Source organism: Pinus tabuliformis, chromosome 9, assembly GCF_031772625.1.
Source record: "Pinus tabuliformis cultivar Carrire ecotype Pingquan chromosome 9, CPIR1, whole genome shotgun sequence".
In the NCBI taxonomy this organism is placed as follows: Eukaryota; Viridiplantae; Streptophyta; class Pinopsida; order Pinales; family Pinaceae; genus Pinus; species Pinus tabuliformis.
In genome coordinates this window covers 624343908-624371881 of record NC_142307.1, presented here as the reverse complement: position 1 = coordinate 624371881, position 27974 = coordinate 624343908, and the positions used below count along the sequence as shown (strand labels likewise).

The 27974-nt window shown below is 35.9% G+C and overlaps 1 pseudogene; it reads left to right on the top strand.

Moving 5' to 3' along the window:
• Window positions 1-804: 804 nt before the first annotated feature.
• The window catches only part of LOC149150155 (plasma membrane ATPase 2-like), a 30538-nt pseudogene continuing 3368 nt past the window's right edge, over window positions 805-27974 (top strand).

Genomic DNA, 27974 nt, shown 5'->3' with positions numbered 1-27974 from the left:
AAGAGGAATAAGAAAACTACTTGAAATGAGCGCAATAGTCGACACAATAATTGATGCAAAAGAGGATGCAAATGTGGGATGCAAAATAAGATGCAACATAAGTAGATTCAAAACTAGACACAAGCCTTGGCGCAAAAATTGGTGCAAAAGGGGATGCAAAAAATGATGCAAAAGAGGATGCAAAAGACGATGAAAAAAATGATGGAAAAGTTGATGCACTTGTAGGCACAAAAAAGTGGATGCAATAGGGGATACAAAAGTAGGTGAAACAAAAATTAGGTGCCAAACTTGACGCAAAACCTGGCACAAAACCTGGTGCAAAGGGTGGTGCAAGAATTGGTGCAAAACTTGGTGCAAAACCTCATGTAAAACTTGGTGCAATACCTGGTGCTAAAGTTGGTGCAAGACTTGGTGCAAAATCCAGTGTAATTTTGCATCAAAATTTGCACCATATTTGATAAATGGATGCAAATAGCACTGAAAATGGGCTCTAGATGCAAAAAGGGAAGCAAAAAGGGATGTTAATCACAGGGTTATTGTAGTGATCTTAGCACAAAGTGGATGAAAATTATGTTGATGAAATTTGTGGTGTCTTTTTTGAAACAAGGAGTGATTGTGGAAATATGGAAATTTTCCATGTTTGATGAAGAATTGAAGGTTGAAGCTACCATTGTAGCAACAATTTATGAAGTAATAGTTAGAATTTCTCATGAAGTAGTGCACGATCTAGTAACAATTGATGATTAAGAAGAGGATAAAGTGATTCATGAGTTTTTGATGAGAATATCCACTAACAACATAACAATGGAAGATAACCTCAATGTAGTTGAAGAGGAAGAGAAGAAAGAAGAAGCAGAGAAAGCTCTCATTGCAAAGCATAATGAAGATGTTTTTAACATTGATTTTGAGTGTGCAAGTAGATAGGACAACAGTCCAGTTACAGTTATAGCTTAAGAAGAAGATGAAGCAAAATATGTAGGAAAGGGAATGGAAGTGTCTGAAGAGGAAGAAGAAAGCATTGAAACAACCTTTCAATAATGGAGTGAAGAAGAGATAAAATTATACTATTAAGGAATAGGGCAGAAAGAAGATCAAGAATATGATTCATGAAAGAAGCACGACAAAGTTCATAGTTTGAATATCAAGAGTTATGGTAGTAGCCCATGAGTGAACAAATCTTTCAAGAGGAAGCTATAGAAGATAAGTTTTGAAAGCCTAAATTATTTTTTAGAAAAAATATAAGAGAAGTCAAGGAAAAATTACAATAGCAGTGAGTGAAGAAATATGGAGCTTACTTCAAGAAATCACAACTAAAAATGAAGCAATTTCAAGGGTTTAGAATATGGAATAAATAAAAAAGAAAAAATTGCATTGTAAAAAGTTTTTTGAGTCAATTTTTTATTGCAAGTGTAGCATGCATAGTTGAGTCATAATTACGTTAAGGTTGAGTCATATGATCGTAATTAATGGGGAGTTTTAGACATATTAATTACTCCCATATGCATGAAGAGTAGAGTTAAGTTAAGGAAAGCAATTCCAATCTAATATTAGAAGTCAAGTGAGCCAAAGTTAGAAGGTTAATTCTTTGTCTATAAAAGTTTAGTCAAGAAAAATAAAAATGTTGAGTTAAGATAAAGGAAAGAAAATTTTAGTTAAAGCGTGAAGTCTTTGTTTGCATGAGGAAAGGAAAGTTAGAGTTTGCATGATTCCATATTTAAAAAGTTTGGTGTTTATATACATGTGATTGGACCATTTTATTGATAATCAAGAAGAGAGAATAGTCGTAGCTCACTGGATGTATAAGAGAAAATAATTAATGAATATAAATTATTTATTCAAACAAAAGCTTGTGTATTTATTTGTCTTGTGTTTTCTTGCATATCTTTGCCTCTAACTAACAAGAAATTATCTCCCTTCACTTTGTCATGTAAGAAAATTGTGTCATGACTAATGCAAGGACCCACGCAATCATGCTAGACATTGGGTGATTAGATGTCTTCACCTCTACATACCACATGCCACTTCAAAATATTTTGGTACAATGCTTTGCTTGCTCATAGAGCCACTATATCTTCAAAGAAATTCCCTCATGAAACCATTGTAAATAATATACTAAATCTTAGGAATTGAACACTATCCTCAGCAATAATGCCAATTTATTACCTACCAAACTAAGACTTCAAATATTACAAAGTCCTTTAACCAAGTGCAACCCTATTAGAACTTAGAAAGGTTTCCCATCATAACGACAATGCTTCCTCACTTTAGACCAATTTTTTTTCAACACAAGGGAGGAAACTCTACCAACATTTAGTTTTATGGTATTATTCAAAATAAAAGAATGGTGGAATTTACAAATACCAATGCCTATCCAATTGGGTGATGGAGTCAAAATCAAAGAGAAAAGGATTTGAATATGACAAAGAAGACATAATTAAGCCATTCACTAATGTGGCATAATTAGTACAAAACAAAATTTGGAAAAACATAAGAGTAAAAGGGGAGATTTGATTGGGGCTATTGAGGTACTAGTGATGTCGTTATTGCTTCTTAAGAGTTGGAAGATGGGAGCATGACAACATGAAAAAAACAAGAATAACTAGGAACCCTTAAAGAAGATGCACCATCACAACCATGAAATTACCACCAAGTGACAACAAACAGCCATGAACAACAAAGGAATAACCAAAACAAGAACTATTAAATGGAGTAGAGAAACTAGTACACCGTTCTTATTAAACAAACAACCAACAACACACCATTTTTCGAATTTGATTTTGTAAGAAGGTCAAGATGAACAAACAAGTCTCACCTAAACTCATGGAAATTGTAAAAACCATAATAATCCATGGAAATATTAGAAAGAGGGAAAAAGCTTGCATAACCCCTCTTCCAATCCTCCCAAAGATATTCATATAATCTTGGATAGAACTCCCAATCTTCTAGCCATGAATTTGGAAAAAGTAACCTCTCCTCTATTTATATCTTCCAAATCAAACCCTAATTCATAAAATAATATTTTTTTTTGAAGGCCCTAATCCTCCTCAAGTGAAGCACTTCCTTTTGTCTTTTGAATAAATTAAAATGGGTCCATATTGCCACTTTCCACTTTTTATTTCATGAAATCCCTTTAAAGAATGAATTTAATATTCATCTGAGGATTTGACAACGTCAACAACCACATGGTGTCTCCTCATGCAAAATGTCTTCCAGATATGAAGAAAAGGTCTCGAACAATATGTACATTGAGAAATGTACTACAAGAAGGAACATGTACATGTTTCAGAAAAGCATAAATAAGACAAGATATAGAGGTATTATTCACATTGAACAACTAAGAGAAAGCAATGCACAATAAGGATGAACATACATGTTTTCAATAGGTTGAAAGGAAATTTTACAAAGAATCAATACAATCATATGGATCTGTATGGCCATATGGAGCAATACAACAATTGTAAAACTTCTGGATTTATTTACAAAGAATCAATACAATCATATGGATATGTATGGCCATATGGAGCAATACAACAGTTGTACAACTTCTGGCTTTCTTTTTTGTGCATATCGTATACCTCATTTTGAGATGATTCTGATGACCATGCAATTGTTATTTGAGTAGCTTGTAGAGGTTTCCTTGAGGTATGCAAAGCTGATTTTGAAGAAGAAATTACTTATGTATTTGCAAAACTCTTTTATTCTTCCACTACTTAAATTTTCAATTATTGTGTGATTGATGCTATTAGCTAAAAATAATTTCTACATTATATTAAATAGAGATTTATATATTTAACTAGGATCATATGGATAATCGTCAGTGAGGGTTGAATTTTTGTAATGTACTTAACCCCAAATACCTCAAAAGGTGAAATATGCCTATGTGAAAATGTGTCCTTACCCCCAAAAATTTCTACTTGAGGGGGAAACACACCTTCAAATAGATGGAAACTCTTCCATTAGAGTTATTTCTCACCCCTTCTTACTTGCAACATCCCCCAACCACCTCCTTGAAGAGGGTGTCCAACCTCAAGACTCAAGTGGGCCTTTGACCAAACCCATGTGTAACTTAGTGCTACATGGCATGATCTCAAGTTGGGTGTTCATCTTGTAAAGCTCCCTTTTTTCTCAGATCCTTCATCCACATGGTCTTAGGCCCTAGTTTTAACCTAGGAACAAGGATCTCCATCAATGACATAACAAAATAGAATGTAATCCATGTAACAATTCCTCCAATTACATGTAAAACATGCCCGAATGGATCCTCATAGTGAAATGCATCTCTGGAAGAACCTTCATCAAGCCAACCATACAACTTCTATATTCTTGTTCTTCCCTTCGATGATGAAGGGTTCTCAGGCTAGATAGAACAAGGTGCATGACCTCTAAGTCTCTCCCTACAAATTCTAACTGCCACTGAGCTATGGAGTGGAACTGAAACGAAGTGCCCTGAAATTGTTACCGTTGAGGATTTTTCCATTAAAAAGAGAGTTAGTTTGGAAGTGGGGCTTATCCAATAGGAATCCGTTCAGATTGTTGGAACAAATTTCAAATAGGGGAAAAATATGGCTGGTTGTCATACCGTTGGAAAGGTCTGGAGGGTCATGCCCTTATTTCATTCATATAGAACAAGGTTTCCATGGGATCCTTTGGGACTTTCCCCGTCAAAACTACTTTAAAGGAGGAATTTGTCAGTTACATTATGATAAGCACATATTCCACAGATTGAAAGAGTGTTCAAAGGACATTCATGTTTCTCATGCTTCTTGTTACATCTAGGGAAGAAAATGGCTAAGGATCTTTCAACTTCCTTTCCTGATTGGTTGAGTAGATGTTCTTCCTCTCTTTTCTTTTTTCATTGCATTGTGTCCATTTACATTGTAAGCAAATGAAGAATATTGATCTTCATATCCTCCAACACAATACCCAACTCAGATCTGGAGATTGATGGCATGGAAAGCTTGACTAGTTGAGGATTAGGGCTCCTTAGGTCATACCCTTCTTGCATGCAACTCAATACATGTAGCATACACTAATATCGAAGGAAGGATAGTTATGGAGCCTGAGCATATTTTTTCTCGGTCAGATTGGAGATAGAGAACCCACACCATTACAAGATGCCTACAACCATTGCACATAAATATCACCAATTCATGGGGGATTCTTATTGTAGCTAGCTACGTGATGACCCAAACCTTCATATGGCACGTAATGTCGAGAAGTTACTTTTCCTCCTGATGAATTTGTTAGCCTAGATGGTTCAGGGTTATGGTTACAACGCTGCATTAGAAGAGTTGAAACGTAAGTATCAAAGGTTTGCCTCCTATTTATCTTGCCTCAATTATGAATTTCCAATGATTTTTAGCTTTTTCAAAGAAGGGTTCGGTGTTATTAATGCATGAAGGGGGTGTTTAAAACTTTATTTAAGATGAAATTATTATTTTATTTTAAAAATATCATTTTGTCTTACAATTTTGCCTTAATTATTTCCGTTATATTAAATTATTTTAAAAGGTAGCTTGACTTCCTTGGAACACATGTGCATGGCTACAGCTGATCCAAAATGGATCCAAAACACCCACTAAGTCTTCAAACATTCAAAACTATCGCATGAGAAGAACTTTTGGAAAAGTCGGATAACACTATCGGGAGGCAAAAACATAGAGAAAACATTGAAAAACAGAGTATCGACAGGTTAAAACTATTTTGCATGAGAGTCGTTGGATCTGACCGATCAACGGTCCAGATTCGATCGGCATATCGCAATCGGCAGAGGCTACCGGAGGCTACCACAGACTTATTGCGACAGCAATCAGCGCAGTCAATGAGGACCGTCGATCAAGCGCGCAGATCAACGGCCCAAGTTGAATCATGATATCGCGTCGGCAAAACACAGAGGAGCGATTACAAACGGCCCGGGTTCTATGCGATTGCGATCAATCACATCGCAATATCGCGTCGAAGCATTTCAACGGAGCGAGGCCGATATAAATATGATTCGCAATAGCTGGACCCGATGGAAATATAGATGATATTATATATATTTTGAGATTTAGAAAACAGGGTTTTCCTTTGTAAATCACATTTTTGTTAAATAAACGAAAAACAAAAGGAAATGCATTGATGTGATGAAACCAGAACCGAAAGGGTTTGTTAATGCAAATATATATTATTTCAAGTCCGATATGAGCAGGATTTGCATGCTTTAATGTATTTTTAAATATAAAAGGAAACCACGAAATAAGTGGGATTTCGGGAGGACCGAAGGCAGTAAGAGGTTTTGGTCGGGCTCCGCCCGAGCCCATACATTGGCTGCCACGTGTCCAGGCCCTGGAGAGAGAAAACCACTCTTTTCGGGCGTTTAACCCCCGTACGAATGAGCCGCCCGAAATGAACCTCAGCTGTTGGATCAAGATCTCCTAAACCTCCTAGATCAACAGTGGAGATGTAATAAGCGACCTAAAGGAGGACCTAATAGGAGTTATAAGGCGGAATCTATAGTATTTCAAATCTGATAAACAACAGATTAGCGAATTTTCACAATATTATGTGTATTTCTCTGTGTAAACAGAGAACGACCATTTTTGGGATTTAAAAGGCATCGATGGTCCATTCTGTTATAAAACAGGTGGCCACCATCCCTGAAGGCGTTTAGCAATGATTGCTAACGCTCAGAAGGGGATTTGAGCGGACAGAGGCCGGGATCCAGAGAGCCCAAGAAGGGGAATGAACAGACAATGTCGATTGGCTTTAAAGCCACAGAAGACATAAGACAGAGACAAGCAGTGTTGAGACAGAGAGCAAACAGAGATAGAGAGTCAGTGAGGAGAGTCTGTGTACTCAGAAAGACTTGGGGGATCCAAGTGAAGCCTTTTTGTTTTGTATTTGTTGTGTGAGACTCAAATTAAACTCACTTTTGTAAAAACTCTGCTTTTGAAGACATAATAGAGAGGTCACCACTGAAGGCTGGACCAGGAGACGTAGCCCAGGAGTGTTGGGTGAACTACTTATTAAACTTGCTGTGTTTATGTGTGTTTGTCTATTATGTTTTTTAACTGCTTCATTGTCTATGTATTTCACAATCTTATCAATCCATTGCACAAAGTAACTTAGGCAAATCCATGCACATGAGTCTGTAATACCTTAATAATTGTCTAAGATCTCATTATCAGATCAAGTGGTATCAGATCTTTAGGTTTGCTAAGGTTAGACAAGCTTATGCTGGATTGTTGAATGCTAACCAGGTCAAAGCTCAAATTAGGAGAAGGAGGATTGGTTGAGGCTACCTAGAAATTGGAAGAGTCTATCCTAGGAGGAAAATGGCAGAAGAAATTCCCTTGGAATCAGACCCTCAGTTCATGGACAATTTCATGACCATGAGAGCCATGGTAGAAGAGATGTATCGAGAATTTAAGAAAGGCCAAGGTGAAAGTACTTCAACCTCCAAACAAGACAAAGGAACAAAGGAACCTCTTCTAGATGGCCATTCAGAAGGCAAAGGGAAAAGGGAAGAGCCTCCTCCATCAACACCTCCTTCTAGCGCTGAAAATAAAAAGAAGAAAACATCTTTGACAAAATTAGATGTAAAATTTGATTTGCCAATATATGATGGAGAATTAAATGCAGAAAAGCTACTAGATTAGACAGATTGATGTATATTGCAGGGTGCAGAACATCGATTCAGAAAGGAGAAAGATTCAGCTGGCCAACCTTCGCCTTGGAGGAACTGCCCTAGTGTGGTGGGAAGGCAGGTCACAAGCTGATTTGAAGAAGCATGGTAAAATTCTTTCTAGCTGGAGTGAATTTGTTTCTGCGATTAAAAAACAATTCTATCCACTAGCTTATATGCAGCAAGCGATGATGAGTTGGAAAACTCTTCGCCAACTAAAGGGGCAAAGGGTACAAAGCTATACCCGGGAATTTAGAAAAAGATCTTTAATTCTAGGCATTTCTCTAGACTCACTTGAAACTTTGTTGAAGTATATAGGTGGTCTACATAGCTATTTAAGGCACACCATTCTCATGTTTAACCCTACTAGCATAGATGAGGTATTAGTTCAGGGTCCACATCTAGAGGCTAGAGGCAAGAATGTGAATCCAAAGATTGGGGGATCATCAAAACCCACTGCAAGCAAGAACAAGGAAAAGAAGAAGCAAAAATGGAAGGAGAGAAAGACAAACATTGTACAGAAAGACAAACCTTCATGAACTCATTGCAAGAAGGATGGACATGATGATGCACATTGTTGGTCTTTGCATCCAGAGCTGAAACCCAAGAAGTTCGATGGAAAGAAGAAGAAGACTGCTGCTGCTATCCAGAAAGATTTAGGGTCAGACTCAGGTGATGAAACAACAGCCACAGCCACATGTATAAAAGGTAAAATTCTGAAGCATCTACTAGTAATTTTGCTCAATCTATTGATAATGAAGATAATGAGAGGAAAAGACATGAGATTTTTCATATTAGAGTTATTTCCAAGCATCAAAAGATTGATACTTTATTTGATAGTGGATCACAAGGAAACTTGATTTCTGAAGCAATTGTAAAGAAATTGGGACTACTAACCACACCTCACAAGAAGCCATATCCATTAGGTTGGGTATGTGATAAAGCAAAGCTACAAGTGACTAGACAATGTAAACTTAGGTTTTCTTTTGGGTCAACTTTTGTAGATGAGGTTGAGTTAGATATAGTTCCCTTGGATATATGTGGTATTGTTTTAGGAAGTCCTTACTTGTATGATAGAAAAGCCATTTTCTATAGAACTAAAAATAAGTATCAACTCACAAAAGATGGAATAGAATATATTGTAAGAGCTCATTAGCTCAAAAATAAGTACACTCTCATAAACTCAGGGTGGATGAAAAGAATTGTAAATTCATGCAAGCAATTTTTACTAATGGTTGTAAAGGAAAAGACCCCTGATAAAACCAATGCATTTGAAGGCTGTGATGCTAAACAAAAAGCTGATTTAGAAAAAGTTGTTTCAGAATATGATATCCTATTTCAAGAACCTAAAGGTCTGCCACCCAAAAGGGAAATAGTACATGATATTCATTTGCAGCAAGAAGCTCTATTGCCTAACATCAGAATGTACAAGTTATCCGCTTTAGAGAATGCAGAGATCCAGAAGCAGGTACATGAGCTGCTCGATAAAGGGTTCATAAGGCCAAGCACATCACCATGTGGATCTTCAATTGTGTTGGTGAGAAAGAAAGATGGTTCGTGGAGGATGTGCATTGATTACAAAGCACTAAATAAAATAAGAATCAAGAATCGTTATCCTCTTCCTCGCATAGATGATCTATTAGATCAGTTGAAAGAAGCTATTTACTTTTCCAAGTTCGATTTTCGAAGTGGCTATCATCAGGTCAGAGTAGCAGAACAAGATGCATGTAAGACTGCTTTCAAAACAAAGCAAGGGCTGTATGAATGGCTAGTTATGCCTTTTGACTTAACTAATGCTCCTCCCACTTTCATGAGAGCTATGAATGATGTACTCAGGCCTTTTATTGATGATTTTGTAATTGTATATTTAGATGACATTCTTGTTTTCAATAAAACATGGGAAGAACATTTGAAGCATGTAAATCAGACTCTAGATGTTTTGAAAAGAGAAAATCTCTATGTTAAATTATCAAAATGTGAATTTGGAAAAACATCTTTAAATTATTTGGGTCATATAGTAGGGGGTGGTGAATTGAAGATAGATCCCTCTAAGGTTGAAGTCATTGTGAACTAGCCTAAACCCAAATCTGCTACAGAAGTTAGGAGCTTCTTAAGAGCAACACAATATTGGGGAAAGTTCATTGCTAACTTTTCCTTGATTGCAGCTCCCTTACATGCTTTAATAGGATTGAACAAGGTGTTTCAGTGGGGAGGCAAACAACAGAAAGACTTCGACACCTTGAAAGAGAAAATTAGTACAGTACCAGTACTAGCATTGCCAGATCTTCAAAGACCATTCAAGATTGAAACAGATGCTAGTGACTATGCCATGGGAGCAGTGTTGATGCAACATGGTAAACCCATATGTTATCACTCTGAGACATTTAATTATGCAGTAGTTAATTATCTCACATATGATAAAGAATTGTATGCATTAGTACAGAGTGTGAAAAAGTGGAAACATTATCTAATGGGCAAAGAAACAGTTATACATATTGATCATCAACCCCTTCAGTATTTACACTCACAAACTAAATTGTAGCAATCAAGACACTATAGGTGGATGGGTTTTCTACAACAGTTTCATCTTGTCATCAGATATAAGAAAGGCATACACAATAAGGTTGCCGATATGTTATCCAGACCAATCATAAATGCATCTACTATACTTAAGCATAGTTCCGTATTGCACGAAAGCTACATTGAACAATATGCTCAAGATGTAGATTTTAAAGATGTATATGCAACTTTAAGTCATGGCAAATAAGTAGAAGAATTGGATTATCATGTTAAGGACCAACTCTTATATCATTTGGGAAAGTTATGCATTCCTCAAACTAAAAGAGTTAACATAATCCAAGAAGCACATACTTCTTTAATATCAGGTCATTTTGGTGTAAGTAAAACAGTGGCACAGCTGCAAAGGTTCTGTTATTGACCAAGAATGCATGAAACAGTTTCTAGATATATTAAAGGGTGTACCATGTGTGTTAAAAGCAAGCCCAACAATAGAAAACTAGGCTTGTACACTCTACTTCCAGTTCCTTCTCATCCTTGGGAAAGTGTTTCCATGGACTTCGTTGGGGATTTCCAAAGTCTAGAAAAGGTCATGATTATTTATATGTTATTGTGGATAGGTTCAGCAAAATGTGTATTTTAATACCTTGTAACAAGCATATTACAGCTGAACAAACAACAACATTGTTCTTTCAGCATGTATGGGTTCATTTTGGGTTACCTACTTCTATTGTATCTGATCGAGATTCTCGATTTGTTGGGAAGTTTTGGTCTAGTCTATGGGAGTTGATGGACACCAGATTGAAGAAGAGCATAACGTTTCATCCACAAATAGATGGCCAAACAGAGGTGGTCACCAAGCAGTGATCCAGTTGCTCAGGGGCTATTGTAGCAAGCATCCCAAGCTTTGGGATGAACATTTATGTTATGTGCAACATGCTTACAATCGTGCTAAACACTCTTCTACACAAAGATCTCCTTTTGAGACTTGTTTTGGTTTTATACCAAGGTCTCCCTTGGATTTTGTCTTTAGTAAAGACATGGTAGTTGATGGACATAGTGATGTGGACAAAGCAACCAATTTCATTGAACATATCCAAGAAATTCACTAGATAGTGCAGGAACATCTGGAAAGAAGCCAGGCTAAGTACAAGGCAAGACATGATAAGCATCGAATTGAGCATAGCTTCCAAGTTGGTGATCAAGTCTGGCTGTACACCAGCAAAGACAGAATGTGAAGTGAAGGTAAGAAGTTGAAGCCAATAAGGTATGGGCCTTTCAAGATACTTGAGAAAATTGGTGAGAACGCTTTTCGCCTTGATTTGCCAGCTTACATGCACATCTATTCAATAGTTAATGCAGAGAAATTGAGACTGTTTGAACCTTCATTGATTGAAGATCCCGAAGAGAAAAGTCAGTTGCCTTCTATTGATGATATGTTGTCTGAATATCTCAATGAGTTGCAGGAAGATATAGTTTTGGATAGGAAGGTGAGAACTACGCACAGAGGGGATGTTGAGTACCTCAGAATTGAACTCAAAGGTTTAACCAAGCAGTGCAAGATGGATAGAGATTGGACAAGTGGGGAAGTTGTATCCTCACTTGATTGAAGCTTAAAAAACCAACTTTTGGTGGTCCAAAAGCATTTTCAGTGGGAAGGCATGATCTAAAATGGATCCAAAACACCCTCTAAGTCTTCAAACATTCAAAACTATCGCATGAGAAGAACTTTTGGAAAAGTCGAATAACACTATCGGGAGGCAAAAACATAGAGAAAAAATTGAAAAACATAGTATCAACAGGTTAAAACTATTTTGCATGAGAGCCATTGGATTTGGCCGATCAACGGTCCAGATCCGATCGGCATATCGCAATCGCCAGAGGCTATTGGAGGCTACCACAGACTTATTGCGACAATGATCAGCGCGGTCAACGAGGACTGTCGATCAAGCGCGCAAATCGACAGCCCAAGTTGAATCGCGATATCGCGTCAGCAAAACACAGAGGAGCGATTACAAATGACCCAGGGTCTATGCGATATGCGATTGCGATCAATCGCATCGCAATATCGCTTCGGAGCATTTCAACGGAGCGGGGCCGATATAAATATGATTCGCGATAGCCGGAATTGATGGAAATATAGATGATATTATATATATTTTTAGATCCGGAAAACATGGTTTTCCTTTGTAAATCTCATTTTCGTTAAATAAACGAAAAACAATTGGAAATGCGCCGATGCGAAGAAACTGGATCCTAAAGGGTTTGTTAATGCAAATATATATTATTTCAAGTCCGATATGAGCGAGATTTTCATGTTTTAATGTATTTTTAAATATAAAAGGAAACCACCAAACAAGCGGGATTTCGGGAGGATTGAAGGTGGTAAGAGGTTTTGGCTGGGCTCTGCCTGAGCCCATACATTGGCTGCCACGTGTCCAAGCTCTGGAGAGAGAAAACCACTCTTTTCGAGCGGTTAACCCCCGTACGAATGAGCCGCCCGAAATGAACCTCAGCCGTTGGATCCAGATCTTCCAGATCAACGGTGGAGATGCGATAAGTGACCTAAAGGCGGGTCCAATAGGAGTTATAAGGCGGAATCTATAGTATTTCAAATCCGATAAATGACAGATTGGCGGATTTTCACAGTTTTATTTGTATTTCTTTGTGTAAATAGAGAATGACCATTTTTGGGATTTCAAAGGCATCGATGGTCCATTCCGTTATAAAACAGATGGCCACCATCCTTGAAGGCATTTAGCAATGATTGCTAATGCTCAAAAGGGAATTCGAGCGGACAGAGTCTAGGAGTCAGAGAGCCCGAGAAACGGAAACAAACAGACAGCGTCGATTGGCTTTAAAGCCACAGAAGACAGAAGATAGAGACAAGCAGTGTTGAGACAGAAGCAAACAAAGATAGAGAGTAGTGAGGAGAGTCTGTGTACTCAGAAAGACTTGGGGGATCCAAGTGAAGCCTTGTTGTTTTGTATCTGTTGTGTGAGACTCAAATTGAGCTCACTTTTGTAAAAACTCTGCTTCTGAAAAATAATAAAGAGGTCACCACTGAAGGCTGGACCAGGAGACGTAGCACAGGAGTGTTGGGTGAACTCCTTATTAAATTTGTTGTGTTTATGTGTGTTTGTCTATTATGTTCTTTAAGTGCTTCATTGTCTATGTATTTCGCAATCTTATTGATCCATTGCATAAAGTAACATAGGCAAATCTGTGCACATGAGTCTATAATACCTTAATAATTGTCTAAAATATCATTATCAGATCAACAACGCATGTCCATTGAGCTAGAGTCTGTAATACCTTAATAATTGTCTAAGATCTCATTATCAGATCAACAATGCATGTCCATTAGGCTAGAGCATGGTTTTCCAAAATAGACATAGATAAGTGGTGAGGTTTCGACTCAATCTACTCGAAGGCTTGATATTCACACTCATTCCACCTCACTGCGGGTGGTTAGAATGGGTCTTCTGGGGAGAGAGGAGCATTTATCTATTTTCTTTCCCGACTGGTTCTTGATTGAAGTGGATTGAAGTGAATCTTGTTGATTAAACACCACACCCCCAACATCACCCTTATTAGTCCCTGCCTGGGGCTATTAGCGATCGATCGATCGTTGACCGAGTAGTTTGACCGTTATATTTTTAGTTTATTGGCATTTTAACCTAAGTTTAAGCAAAGTTTTGGTGCGGAAAATAATTGGGGTCTTATTACCGGCTTCACGTTGTTCGATGCAAAGGACGGTTGATATGCCAACATTTTAAGCGCAAGTTGGTTTGTCGTAAGTCGCCATCGCCACGAATCCAAACCCTCGTCATTCAATTCGTCTGTCACCAATTTAATAGCTGGTACAGCTGGAACAGTCTTTCTCCGGATCCTTCTTGTTATCGACGGTGTAGGCTTCAGTTTGCAGATCGCATGGCTATGGCTGAAGTTTCTTCAGTGTCAGCTACTTTACTGGTTCCTTGCTTGAGGGAGGACACTCAACATTTATCTCAAGGTTGGAGTCTTAGTTCATTGGGTGCGTATAGGGTTCGAGACCGTCCTGACCAGTTTCCATATCAGACTTTCTCCTCAACAATTCATAGTTTATTGGACGGGATCCACAAGCGCAGGGGGTTTCAATTTTGATTTGGGGTTTTCAAGGAATTTTAGGCTGATTTTCTCTAGTCAAGCCAGTATTCCGGCCCCAGATATAAATCAATTTCAATTTCAAAACCCTTCTGCTTCAGGCCCTTTTCAGAATCAATTTTCTCATCCCCTGGTCTCCTAGGCGTCATTGGCACAATCCATAGGTTTTCCTACGAAACCCAGTTCCAGTTTTCGCCAGAGCAAGAACTAGAATTATATCAAAACCGACTCTAAGAAACCTCATTGTGTTCAAAGGAAATTGTGTATAGCTGGAACAGTATTTCTCCAGATCCTTCTTGTTATCAACGGTGTAGGCTTCAGTTTGCAGATCGCATGGCTATGGCTGTTGCGGGTGGCTTATCATGTACTCAGACAAAGTTTGTGGGTCATTTGCTGCCCTCTACTTTGGACCTTTGCTCTGCCTGAGGGAAAACTCTTCTGGGATTCGAACGCATGATGCTTTCGACTAGTTGCAGCAACGATTGGAGTGCTCCAGTACAAGGTCGAGGTGCGGCCTACTGTTTGTCTATTTTCTTTTCTTCGTTTTGCTGTATTTGTTACCAGATCTTCCTTAATTCACAAACTTAGCACTTCTTGCAGTTTGGTCTGGCGAGGGTGCTGCATGAACACTTTGTCTTGTCAGCTGGGCGGCGAGCTCTTTGGTCCTGTTTTCCTGTATTGTCCTACCAGATCTTCCTTAATTCACAAACTTAGCAGTTCTTGCAGTTTGGTCTGGCGAGGGTGCTACATGAACACTTTGTCTTGTCAGCTGGGCGGCGAGCTCTTTGGTCCAACCTTTATCGTTTTTCCAGGTAAGTATTTAGCCTCTCAGGTTATCTCACTGTAAGAAAAAGGGTTCTTGTGTCTTAATTAAAACATGGCTTTGTTCTTTCGTTCCAGGGATGGGACTTCACAACTAGTGTGTTGAACTTATCCAAACCCTGGTCATTCAATTCCTCTGTCACCAATTTAATAGTTGGTACAGCTGGAACAATCTTTCTCCGGATCCTTCTTGTTATTGACAATGTAGCCTTCAGTTTACAGATCTCATTGCTATGGCTGTTGCGAGTGGCTTATCATGTACTCAAACAAAGTTTGCAGGTCATTTGCTACCCTCTACTTTGGCGTTCTGCCCAACACCTTTGCTCTACCTGAGGGAAAACTCTTATGGGATTCGAACGCATGATGCTTTCAACTAGTTGCAGCAACGATTGGAGTGCTCCAGTACAAGGTTGAGGTGCGGCCTACTGTTTATCAGGTGAAGTTACAAGTTGTTCGAAGTCTATTTTCTTTTCTTCGTTTTCCTGTATTGTCCTACCAGATCTTCCTTAATTCACAAACTTAGCACTTCTTGCAGTTTGGTCTGGCGAGGGTGCTGCATGAACAGTTTGTCTTGTCAGCTGGGCGGCGAGCTCTTTGGTCCTGTTTTCCTGTATTGTCCTACCAGATCTTCCTTAATTCACAAACTTAGCACTTCTTGCAGTTTGGTCTGGCGAGGGTGCTGCATGAACACTTTGTCTTGTCAGCTGGGCGGCGAGCTCTTTGGTCCAACCTTTATCATTTTTCCAAGTAAGTATTTAGCCTCTGAGGTTATCTCACTGTAAGAAAAAGGGTTCTTGTGTCTTAATTAAAACATGGATTTGTTCTTTCGTTCCAGCGATAAATCTATTTTTCTCAGACTCTGTTCTGCATGCAAATACTTGCTGGAGCTACTAGTCGGTCTTCCTATCATCTGATGGAGGGTTTAACTTTCCTCCTATTGTAGTGGTTTATAGCTTTTACCCTTGGGTTTTTGGCCCTTCTCATGTAGACCAGAGTCTCTGTTGAAGTATTGCCGACCTCACTACGACTATGGTTTTATTTTATTAAAGTCTGTAATATTTTTGTTCGACCTTGATTCAGTTTCTTGGATTTGCTATACTGAGTTTTATGGTTCGACTTCCTCCCATGACTACAATTATACAGTTTTTTTCGTGCTGAAAAATAAATCCAGTGACAACATTTCTCTCTTTGGCATCACATAATGCATCACTGTAAACAAAACTTTCTTTCTGTGCCTAGGCTCCGTCGTTTCTGGTTCAGATCTGTGGTTGTTATGGACGGGATTTGCTGTGTGCCACGATTACAGGGGAATTATAGTTGGGCAAAATTCCAGGCTGCCAAATCTTTACAGATCATGCTGTGATTGTCTGATGCCTGTACCAATTATGCCCTCAAATTGTTTGCAGAATGACAAACAGTATTATTTTTCAGAAACTCTTTTTCATTCGGATTAGGTTTTTGCCATGAATATTAGTAATTTGTCAACATTCAGATTAGGTTTTTGAGGTTCAAGATTTTTGTTTTCAGGATATATGATTCTCAATACTGTTAATTTCTGGTATGTTTTTTCTTAATTTCACACAACAGGTTAACTCTCTGTTAATGTTAAGGTATCCGCTCATCAAGTTTATGTTATTTTGTTTCCTTTGTAATTTGAAAATTAAAGCATACGAACAGTTCCTATATTGTTCTGTTTGGTCAATCGTCAAAAATTAAAAGCAAGCATGTTAGCTAACTCACATCTCACATCTTTTCTTGAAGCTTCTCAAATTCCTGTTGTTCTATCGCTTATTTTTCAGTGCTCATAACTCATGACAATCCAAGTGATGTTATAAAGGCAATATACAACATTGGGCAACATGTTTAAGTAGTAAAATATAGATTTCAATAGACAATCTATTGTTATTTTATTTCACAAATGCAATCAACAATAATGTTAACTTTCAGAAATATTCTTAAAGTTATGGTGCATTTTTTCATTTTGTCTTTCCACTGCTTCCTTTTGTTAACTTGCAGAAATATTCTTAAAGTTATGCTGCATTTTTTCATTATGTCTTTCCACTGTTTCCATTTCCAATTTCTTTGTTATTTATAAATATGACTTGTTGCTAGAAATTTGATATTTGTTTGGCAACATAATGCAAGAGCCTATTTTTTTAATATATATATTTTGTTCGAAACAATCATCTTCACTTTTTGCTAATTTGATCAATATTTTTTGCAAAGCTGTAGAAGACAATTGCAGAAGGCAACTCTGGTAAGCAATTGCAAATGATGGAAGATATAATAGATGTTGACAGTTACAAGTTCAGATTGCAATGCATTTTGCTTGACAACATTGATATTGTATTAAAAAGAAATGGTCTTTTTAGACTAAATGCATTTTCATATACTGTAGGAGATTGTCTATTTGACTCATTCGAAATGCTTCTACATTTTCGTTATACTTCAAATGAACTGCGAAATGGGTTAATAGAACACTTTCTTTTTTGCTTAAACAACAATGATGTTGAAGCAATAGAGTCATATGAGTATGAACTAGCACCTGACTTCCTATACGAGTTACATGGTATTAATGATATTGGTACATATCTTCATAAAATGCGTTGTTCTGCATCTACAAATATAAAGGAGTCTGACCGAGGTTTATGGGGTGATACCTTTTGCATACGTTGGTTAGCTAAATGGCTAGATATATCAATTGCAGTTTGGTCATTGACAAGAAAAACAAGATATTTTCTTTTTAATCAACATGAAAATACAATTCCATATTGCATTCTCTTTCATGATGCAAAAACTGTTAGTGGTCATTATGAACCATTGGTTTACCAAAAGTTTCCAATATGCATTTGCAGCCAGTCTAATATCTACCTGTCACCTATTTGCAAAGATATTGAAAGCCATTGGATGCATATTGCAGATAATATGCTTTTAAATGAATTAACAATCACAAAGCAAATGACATCTAATTGTGGTGACAGTCTCTTTAATGCAATTTTCTATTTAGCGGCAACAGAATTCGATGCACAGTGTTTGCGACTTTACATTGTGCAATCTTTTTGCAATGCACTTATGCATAAGAATCGAGATGCATTACATTGTTTAGAACAATACCTAGTAGTTGATGTGATACACTATGCAATGAATAACAACTGGCAACAATATCTCATAAATATGACAATGCCATATGAGAAAGGACAGGTAGAAGGTGGACCATTTTGTTTGCAATGGATATCTGTGATATTCAAAGTCAATATCCAGGTATGGTCCTCTGTTGCTAATAACTTTGTGAGTTACAGTTCTGCTTATTCGACATGCAATCATATTGTTAACATCATGTCATTCAGGACAGATACATCACATATTCACTACCACGCAATGATACAAAAATATGTTCACAATTCTCAACAAGTGCACATGGAAGCAAAAGAGGATTGTAATCAATTGCATCATAAGCATATACTAGAAAAACAACAATGTATATCTCAAGTACATTTTAACAATAATATTGCATTTGAGATAGCATCTCATTTAGAACAAATGTAGCCAACTAAGCATCGTAGGCTCAATTATCACAAACTAAAGCAATTCATACGTACAAAACGCAAATGCAATGACATATGCAAAAAAGCATTTTCTAATAAGAAGTCGAGAATGACAAGAAAGAAAGATGCAGTACAGATTTATATGGAAAAAGTCGAAGACACGCCTAGGAATACATGTGCAGTTTGTACCAGATTGCATTTTGCAAAAAATATTAGATTCTTCACTATAGAGTTGCAAGAAAAGCATATGAATTTGACATTGAACAATAGGACCTTCAACAATGAAAACATATGTGTTCCTTGCAAAAAATCACTCAAGAATGGAAAGCTACCACAATTTGCAACACATGAACAAATAAGACGTAACATTCCATTGCCAACTGTAAATACACTTTCAGATCTAGAAGAAAGACTTGTGTCATTGAGAATTGCATTTGCACAAATCAGACAATGGGGATATAGGCGATCACAAATTGGCTTAACAGGATCAATTATCAATGTACCAGTTCATATGGACGTTGTGCAAAAAGCATTGCCACAATATCTAAGTGATACAATGACAATTGCAGTTGCATTAAAAAGACGATTGCAATACAAAAATGCATACCAAACAGGTAAAGTACGTCCAATTATTGTCATGAAAGCATTGAACGAACTATGTTCTAGAAGTCTTTATAAAGCTCAGAACATTTGTATAAATGAGAATTGGGCCCATGTTTTACAAGAGAATAATGAATACATTGTACAAAATTCAAACAGCGACAATGAAAGTGATACAGACAGTGATGCAAATAACGAAACACCTACTGAAACATTGGTGCATGGATTAATAGAGTCACAACGCATCTACGATTTGCAAGACAAGATTATTGAACTGGCACCTGCTGAAGGACAACGACCACTGGGGATTTTCAAGGACAAATATGCAGAAGAAATGAACTTTCCAACATTATTTTATGGCGACGCACGTGATCATGACATCACAAATAGGTTTAGTTACCAAAAAATTGTACAATGGGAATTGTTACAAGCAAGTGGTGACTTCTCATATCATACAACAATTTGTTTTTCAAGACAATGCGAATAATAATTGATAAAGTTCTTTCTTGCATATGGGTACGAATAAGAAAAGGACAACTAAAAGGCAGGAAAATATTAGCAAAAGATGTCAAGTATTGAGCAAACTTGGAAAAGTTATTGAAATATGATATTGGATACATAGATTTCAAAAACATTTGCATATCTTCTGATCATTTGGAACAAATTAAGAAAAACATATTTGCAATGATACGACAATTGGGGCCTCCAACTTTCTTTGTGACATTTACAAGTGCAGAACATTGATGGAAACCATTAGTAGATACACTCGTCACATTGTTTAGAAATAAAGCAAATAAAAATGCTATTGATATATTAGAAGATGATGACATTGACTACCTTATAAGAAAATATCCAGTCACATGTAGCCAGTACTATAGACATAGAATTAATGTTGTAAAGCGATTGATATGTCAAGATACTACATTCTTTGGAAAAATATCTGATTACTATTTCGTAACATAATTCCAAAATAGAGGAACTGAACATGAACATGGACTGTTATGGATAGAGAATGCTCCAATATATGGAAAACAAAGCAATTTAGAAATTGAGAAGTTTCTTGACAATTACATAACTTGTAATACAGATCATTTGGACCCAGATGTTGCTAAATTGCATAAACATCACCATACAAGAAGTTGTAAGAAGCGAAAAAATTCAAACTGCAGATACAACTTCCCCATGCCACCAATGAAATCAACAATGATCATCGAGCCAACCAATGCACAAAATAAAAAAATCGTAGAGAAATCAATATCACTTTTCGCATTCTTGGAGCAAACAAACTACAATGATTCAATAACCCATGACAATTTCCTCCTAGAAATAGGACTACTAGAAAGTGAGTACATAGAACTATTACAACATACAATAAAGCAACCAACAATTTTCCTAAAACGAAAACCTTCTCACATTTGGAATAACAGTTTTGCGAAGGCTATGCCTACTTTATGGAATGCAAATACAGATGCACAATTTGTGCTAAATGCATATGCCGCAGCATCATATTGTAGTTCATATATGACCAAAATTGACAAGTCTATGACAAATGCATTTAGAAGAATATGCAAAGAGCATCAGAAAAATGAAATTGATGCTATGCAAATGATTCGTAAACTTGGAAATACATTACTCAATCTACAGCAAATGTCAGCTCAACAAGCAGTGCATATAGCACTTTCATTGCCATTGAGTTGTAGTTCAAGGGAATGTATATTTGTAAACACATCTCCAGTTGATGAACGCACATTTATGCTTAAACCGCCTATTCTTTTGAAACAAGAACCTGATGATTCAGAAGACGTTATGTGCCATTCCATTATTGACTACTACATTGGACGCCCAAGTTCCATTAGCAAAATCTGCCTTGCAGAATTTGTATCAAATTACAAGAAAGATGGCACACCCATATCTAAAAGGAAAAAACCAAATGTTATACGATTTGTCAAATATAACAAACACAATGATATTGAAAACTTCTGCCGAGAGAAATTATTATTATATATGCCATTTGAAAATTGTGAAAATACATTGAAACAAGAATTGTCTACATGGCTCTCTGCATATACATTACATGAAAAAACAATTCAAGCCAATGAAGCCAAATTTACATATAACATCAATCCAACATGGGGTGATTTAGAGACTGCAACAAATGAGCAAATTAGTTCTTTGAATACTAACCAAATGAATATGCAAAACCAAGAGAACAGTTCCCATTATGAGGAATATGATTTGCAATCGGACTTGCAATTTCCAAAACAGTTTGAAATGAAGAAAAAAATCAATCTTGGATTTCAAATTACTGCCCATCCATTTTTAATGGAGAACAATGAGTATTACAAACTTAGAAGAATGTTGAACAAAGAGCAACAAGCAATTGTAAAAGACGTTGCAATTAAAAAAAAAAAACCCCAAGGAACCAATTTACCTTTTTATTACAGGCGGAGCAGGCGTAGGTAAAACACTCACAGCAAAAGCAATTTTCCAAATGCTTATACGAATTTATGATTCACAAAACACAACTGATCCTATGAAACCAAAAGGTCTAATATTAGCATACACAGGAAAAGCTGCATATAATGCAGGTGGAACAACAATCCATTCTGCATTGCTAATGCCTTTTAACAAGTCTCAACTGTTCCCACTCAGCAAAGAAGTATTGGACAACTTATCAAAGCTATATCAAGAATTGCAGCTAGCTTTCATAGATGAGATCTCGATGATTGGTAGTCGGTTCTTATATTCTATTGACAGTAGATTCAGAAACATAAAACATGTCCAAACCAAATACTTTGGCAACATTGACATCATATTTTGTGGTGATTTCTATCAAGCACAACCTATTCAAGACTCTCTTATTTTTGAACAACCAAGAATCAACAATCAAACAATAACACATGATTTCTGGAAGGATAATGTCAAGTGCTTCCAATTGCATATGACTATGCGACAAACAAATAAGAGATTCATATCAGTGTTAAATAGAATGCGAACAAATTGTCAAACATCTGATGATATAACATATATGAATACAAGTTGCATGCGCCCTATACCAAATGATCTGACATTTCCCTATTTATTTTACAAAAACAAAGATGTTGCAATGCATAACAAGAAAATGTTAATGTTGATGCCTGGCAAAGAAATTTTAATTAATGCAATTGATGAAAATGAGGAGAATAACGGCAATTTCCCAACCCATCAACATACAACTATTTTGCCTTCGCACCTTCTTATAAAGTTGAACATGTTAGTTGAAATGTATGCTTGCAATTATGATGCACCAGATGGGCTAGTGAATGGTGCAGATGGAATAGTTAAAGCATATACCCATACAGATAAGGTCGATGTTCTATGGATTAAGTTCCAAAACCCTAATATTGGTCATCGACAATCTAGAAAACTAGCTCATTTGTATACTTTAGACATAGCACATGATTGGACACCAATACTGCGAATATCAAAAGCAATGCCTATCACATCAAAGATGGTCCAATTGAAAATACGGAAACAATTTCCAATTCAACTTGCATGTGCACGCACAATACATAGATCACAAGGCTTAACCTTGGATAGGCTTGCATTCGACCCTACTGGAGTACTAGTGCATGGCCTAGTATACACAGCACTATCACGTGTCAAAAACATAGAATCATTGTATTTGCTTAATCCTCTTAAACACAATAATTTTAAGGTTAAGCAAAAAGTAAATTGTGAAATGCAACGTTTGCAAACCACTGCAAAATGGCAATTAGAATATGAATCTTCATCAATACAATCATTGCGATCCATCTTTATTCTTTCATTGAACACTCGTAATCTTCATGCACATCTTACTGACGTATGCAATGATTATGACACAATGCAATCTGATATCTTATGCTTATAAGAAACACTTATGTCATTGTGTATGGAAAATGAATATTTCAAAAATTTCAATTGCATCTCAAGTTGCATTAAGCATGGAGTAATGATATTGATAAAGAAAATATCATTATCCTTGAACATACCCATTTTGAAGAGCAATTTGTAGAAGCATTGCTCACAAAAATAAAAGTTCACGCATTACAAATTGCAATACTCAATACATATGCATCGCCACATGCAAATCTAAACAATATTTTGAATGTCATTGCAAAAGCTTTATGCCACTTAGATCTAAACAATATCATAGTTATATTAGGGGACTTCAATATTGATATGGTACATTGCAATCAAAAAACAAAGCAGCTAGAAACCTACATGGAAAACTACAATCTTCATTTCCTTATTGACAAAACTAATACCATGCATAAATCATTCATTGACCATGTTTGGGCAAATCTAGCTAATATAAAATATAGAATTTTCATATTGGATACATATTGGTCTGACCATGATACAATATCTCTTGTCCTTCAGCTATGATATACACATGAAACAGTTTACAAAACTGCAAATTTTGACATTTTTGCAATACCTCATTGTTTTTACCATTTCTATTTTACTAAAGCATATTACAATATTCTTTTTGTACTAAACCAAATGATAACACCATACATACTATGCATTCTATCGTACATTTACATATATGAGGTCGTGTATTCATCAATGCAAATTATGCCAAAGACACCCTTTTCAATTAAGCAACACAAGCATCCTATCATAAATTTGCAGATATGAACTCATCTATTTATGAATGCAGATTGTGCCAGTAAAACCTTTTTCAATTGAACAGAACGACCAAGAAAAAAGAACAACAACATGGAACATAAACAAACAGAGTATATTCTTCTTGCCTTTCCTTTCCTATGGATCTTCTGTTCTTGTTCAACTTTTACTTTTATATGTTCTTTTAATTTGCACTAAATATGTCTTACTATTCTATAACATAGCATAAATCTTGAAAGAGGAAAAGAAACAATTGAAGAAATAGAATGCATAACCCAATTAGAAAGGGCAAGCCAACCGCTTGTTTTGCAAAGGTATGTCTATCAGAACTATACAAATATGCTAATTTGTATTTAGAATATTAATGTTTACTATATATGCATTCTATTTTTACATATGTATGGTTCTATGATTTTAATGTTCTTGTTCACTTTTTACTTCTAATTTGCACTAAATATATCTTACTATTCTATAACATAGCATAAATCTTCAAAGAGGAAAAGAAACAATTGAAGAAATAGAATGCATAACCCAATTAGAAAGGGCAAGCCAACCACTTGTTTTGCAAAGGTATGTCTATGACAACTATACAAATATGCTAATTTGTATTTAGAATATTAATGTTTACTAAGGTATGTCTATGACAACTATACAAATATGCCAATTTGTATTTAGAATATTAATGTTTACTATATATGCATTCTATTTTTACATATGTATGGTTCTATGGTTTTAATGTTCTTGTTCACTTTTTACTTCTATATGCTCTTTCAAATTGAACTAAATATATGTTGTTATTCTATAACATAGCATAAATCCTGAAAAAGGAAAACAAACAATTGAAGAAATAGAGCGCATAACTCAATTAGAAAAGGCAAGCCAACCACTTGTTTTGAAAAGGTATGTGTATGACAACTATACAAATATGCTATTTTCTATTTAAAATATTAATGTTTATTATATATGCCTTCTCTTTTTACATATGTATATTTAAATGTATATAAATTAGAAAATCTTGGATGAGTGAAGAAAGCACTAGTAGTAAGTCCCCCCAGACAATGCAGCAAGAAGACATGTACAGGTTACATATCATAATTTCTTTATTGATTGCTTATCACAAAATACATGTGATAATATCCACATCATATTGAAATGTGCATTTACTTGTGTTAGTCCAAGTGAAACAATCACAACAAAACTTGATTCAACAAATGTACAAAATGATACATCAAAAAGGTATGCATATGAAACACAACACTCTAATCTATTTATACTTATTCAGTTTTTAGGAGAAACATAGCATTGTAGAAATGTTTATAGCAATTTCTAACTAAGCAATTTTAATAGGCAAAAACAGATACTGCCAATTAAAGTATCAATTGAAGATCTCAATAGTCGTAGAATTGGGCAGCTATTTGTTGGAGACATAATGGTTGTCTATACTGCATTCCTTGATAAAGCAAACAAATCACGTCAAATATTACGAGCTGATTTGACAGATGCTCAAGGAATGATGACTATAACGTTAACTGTACCTGCACATTTAGTGGAGCGACATGAACAGAAAATTTTGCAAGGCAACAACATCTCAATTACAAATTTCAGGATATTGCCTAAAACTGTTTATGATCGCGGTGACTGTGACAAAATAATTTTGCTTAATGAATCAAGTATCATAGAAACTGTACCTGAAGTTTGCAAAGAATATTGCTTCATTCCCAATACAACCATTAGGCAATTTGCAAACAAAAAAGAAATGTACCCAATTGGCACAATCGCTGCAGCCGTTACACTTGCCAAACGGGTTGGATTGCATTACATACTCCATATCAAAGATGGAGATTCTGAAAATGACAATGCAACTGTATGTATTTGCATGTTACTTATTCCTAATTTTCAGTAGATAACATGCATCACTTCAATATATAGTTATTGTAATTTGTCTATAGTTATTGTAATTTGTCTCTTGCACTTGCAATTTTTCAACACATACGAACAATGTATTTGCATATTACTTTTCGTATTTTTCAATAGATAACAATTTCTCTTTTGCAGTTGCAATTGTTTGACACGTATGAACAATTTTTCCTTTCAATGGAAAAACAATTGCAGAAAGGAGACTTCCCCCTCATCCTTTTCAAAAATTTAACAAAAAAGGTAAACACAAAAGAAACAATATTCAGGGCATCAAAGTCAACGTTCATGACTGAACTTAACACAGATGCACTGAACAATCTCAGAAAACTAACTACATCTACCTATGCTGTAAGTATAACAATAATGGTGTTTTTACTAGCTTTGCATTTGCCATGTAATAATGTAAATTAACGTTTGAATATTTTATAAACAGGTCGAAGGTATTCTGATGGCAACAAATCCATATTCAACTCCTTTCGAACCTGTTTGTGCAATTTGTAACTCCCCAGTGAATTCATCCATAGTGATAACCAATGGAACAATTTTTTGTTCACAATGCAATGATAATTGCCCTTTCATCTACAAGCATTGTATAAATGCTGTAATAGAATCCATTACAAATAACTTTGTCCAGTGCATTATCAGGCAGCCCTTATTACATGACTTACTTCCTGATTTAAAAGCAATGTCATATGAGACATATTTGCAACAGAAAGCTACCACTGTTTACATGTTACGTGACTTCAAAATTCAGAGCAAGTTCACACTCAATGAAGATAGTGAGCTATTACATGTCAACTAACAAATGGAAGGTACATCAACATATGCCTTAACATCTTTTGTCTCAAATATGTCCTCTCTTCAATTCACAATGTTATCATTTTATTATAACTAACTATTTGTTATACAGATTACAAAATCCAGGAACATGGCGGCCTTCACGTACACAGCAAATGCAAAAGTGATATGAATATGTTTCTTCATATTATGGTCTTACTGTAATAGAACTATTTAACTTGCAATTTCCACTCATTTACGAAGAAAATGTACTTTCAATATTTTAAATTCCATTGCTACTTCAAACCGAGAAGAGAAGATTTTAAATTTCTGTTGTCGGTTCAAATTTTAGTCATAATGAGCTTGTTGTAAGCCATCTTGTTTTGTTAGTTTTTGTTTCTTGGGTAATGTAGGTAACGGTTCAGGAAAGAAGGCTGGAAAGTCTTTATGCATGTGTGTTTGTACTGTTTCTGTTTCTGTCCTGTATTTCAAATGGAAGGCATTCTGCAACATGCTTGAAGCTTGACAATCAGACATTGTCTTGCCACCTTTTGTATTTATATTTTTGCTCCATCTTAAAAAGTATCGTGTTTGGTTTAAATTATATCGTTGAATACAACAAATGCAACATCAGATGAGCAATAATTTTGTATCTACGGCTACTGAATGCGAACACCAAAGGTTCCATAGATTGATTAAACATGGTGCTTATTATCCAGTGAAGTTAAATGACAAATTGTATATTGAATCGGTTACTCATTTCTGTTTCTTCCTATGTTATGCCTGAAAGCTATGAAGTTCTGGAGGTGGCATCTCTTATTTGTTTTTTTTCCCAATTTTCCCTAGTTTCAGATACATACACTGAAATGCTACATTGCAAAAATGAACTTCCATGGGCTTAACTGCCAGATTCCACCAAACTATTTAGCACTTTCAACCTAGCCTCCTCTCTCTTTGCTACTCTGCTATACACGTTGGGTTGGATTATAGGGAATTGGAACCCTGGTGAACAGTTGTAATGGTACGTTCATCTCACTACAAAATCGAAATGCATAGATGTCCCAAGTATCAATAGCTGATTTAGTAGCTAAATATATCAAAGTATCAATAGCTTAATATCTGCTTTAATAGCTAAACCTAAATAATCCATACCTAGGATAGATCTATTAAGTATTAATAATTTATTTTCCCTGTATAGATCTATTAATTATTAATAATTTATTTAATTTGCTGTACTATGGCACTTTCCTCTATTAAATTAAGTACTGCAAACTACTTAGAAGCAATATGTTACCATACCAGGTAAACTTTATAAATAGCACCAAACTATA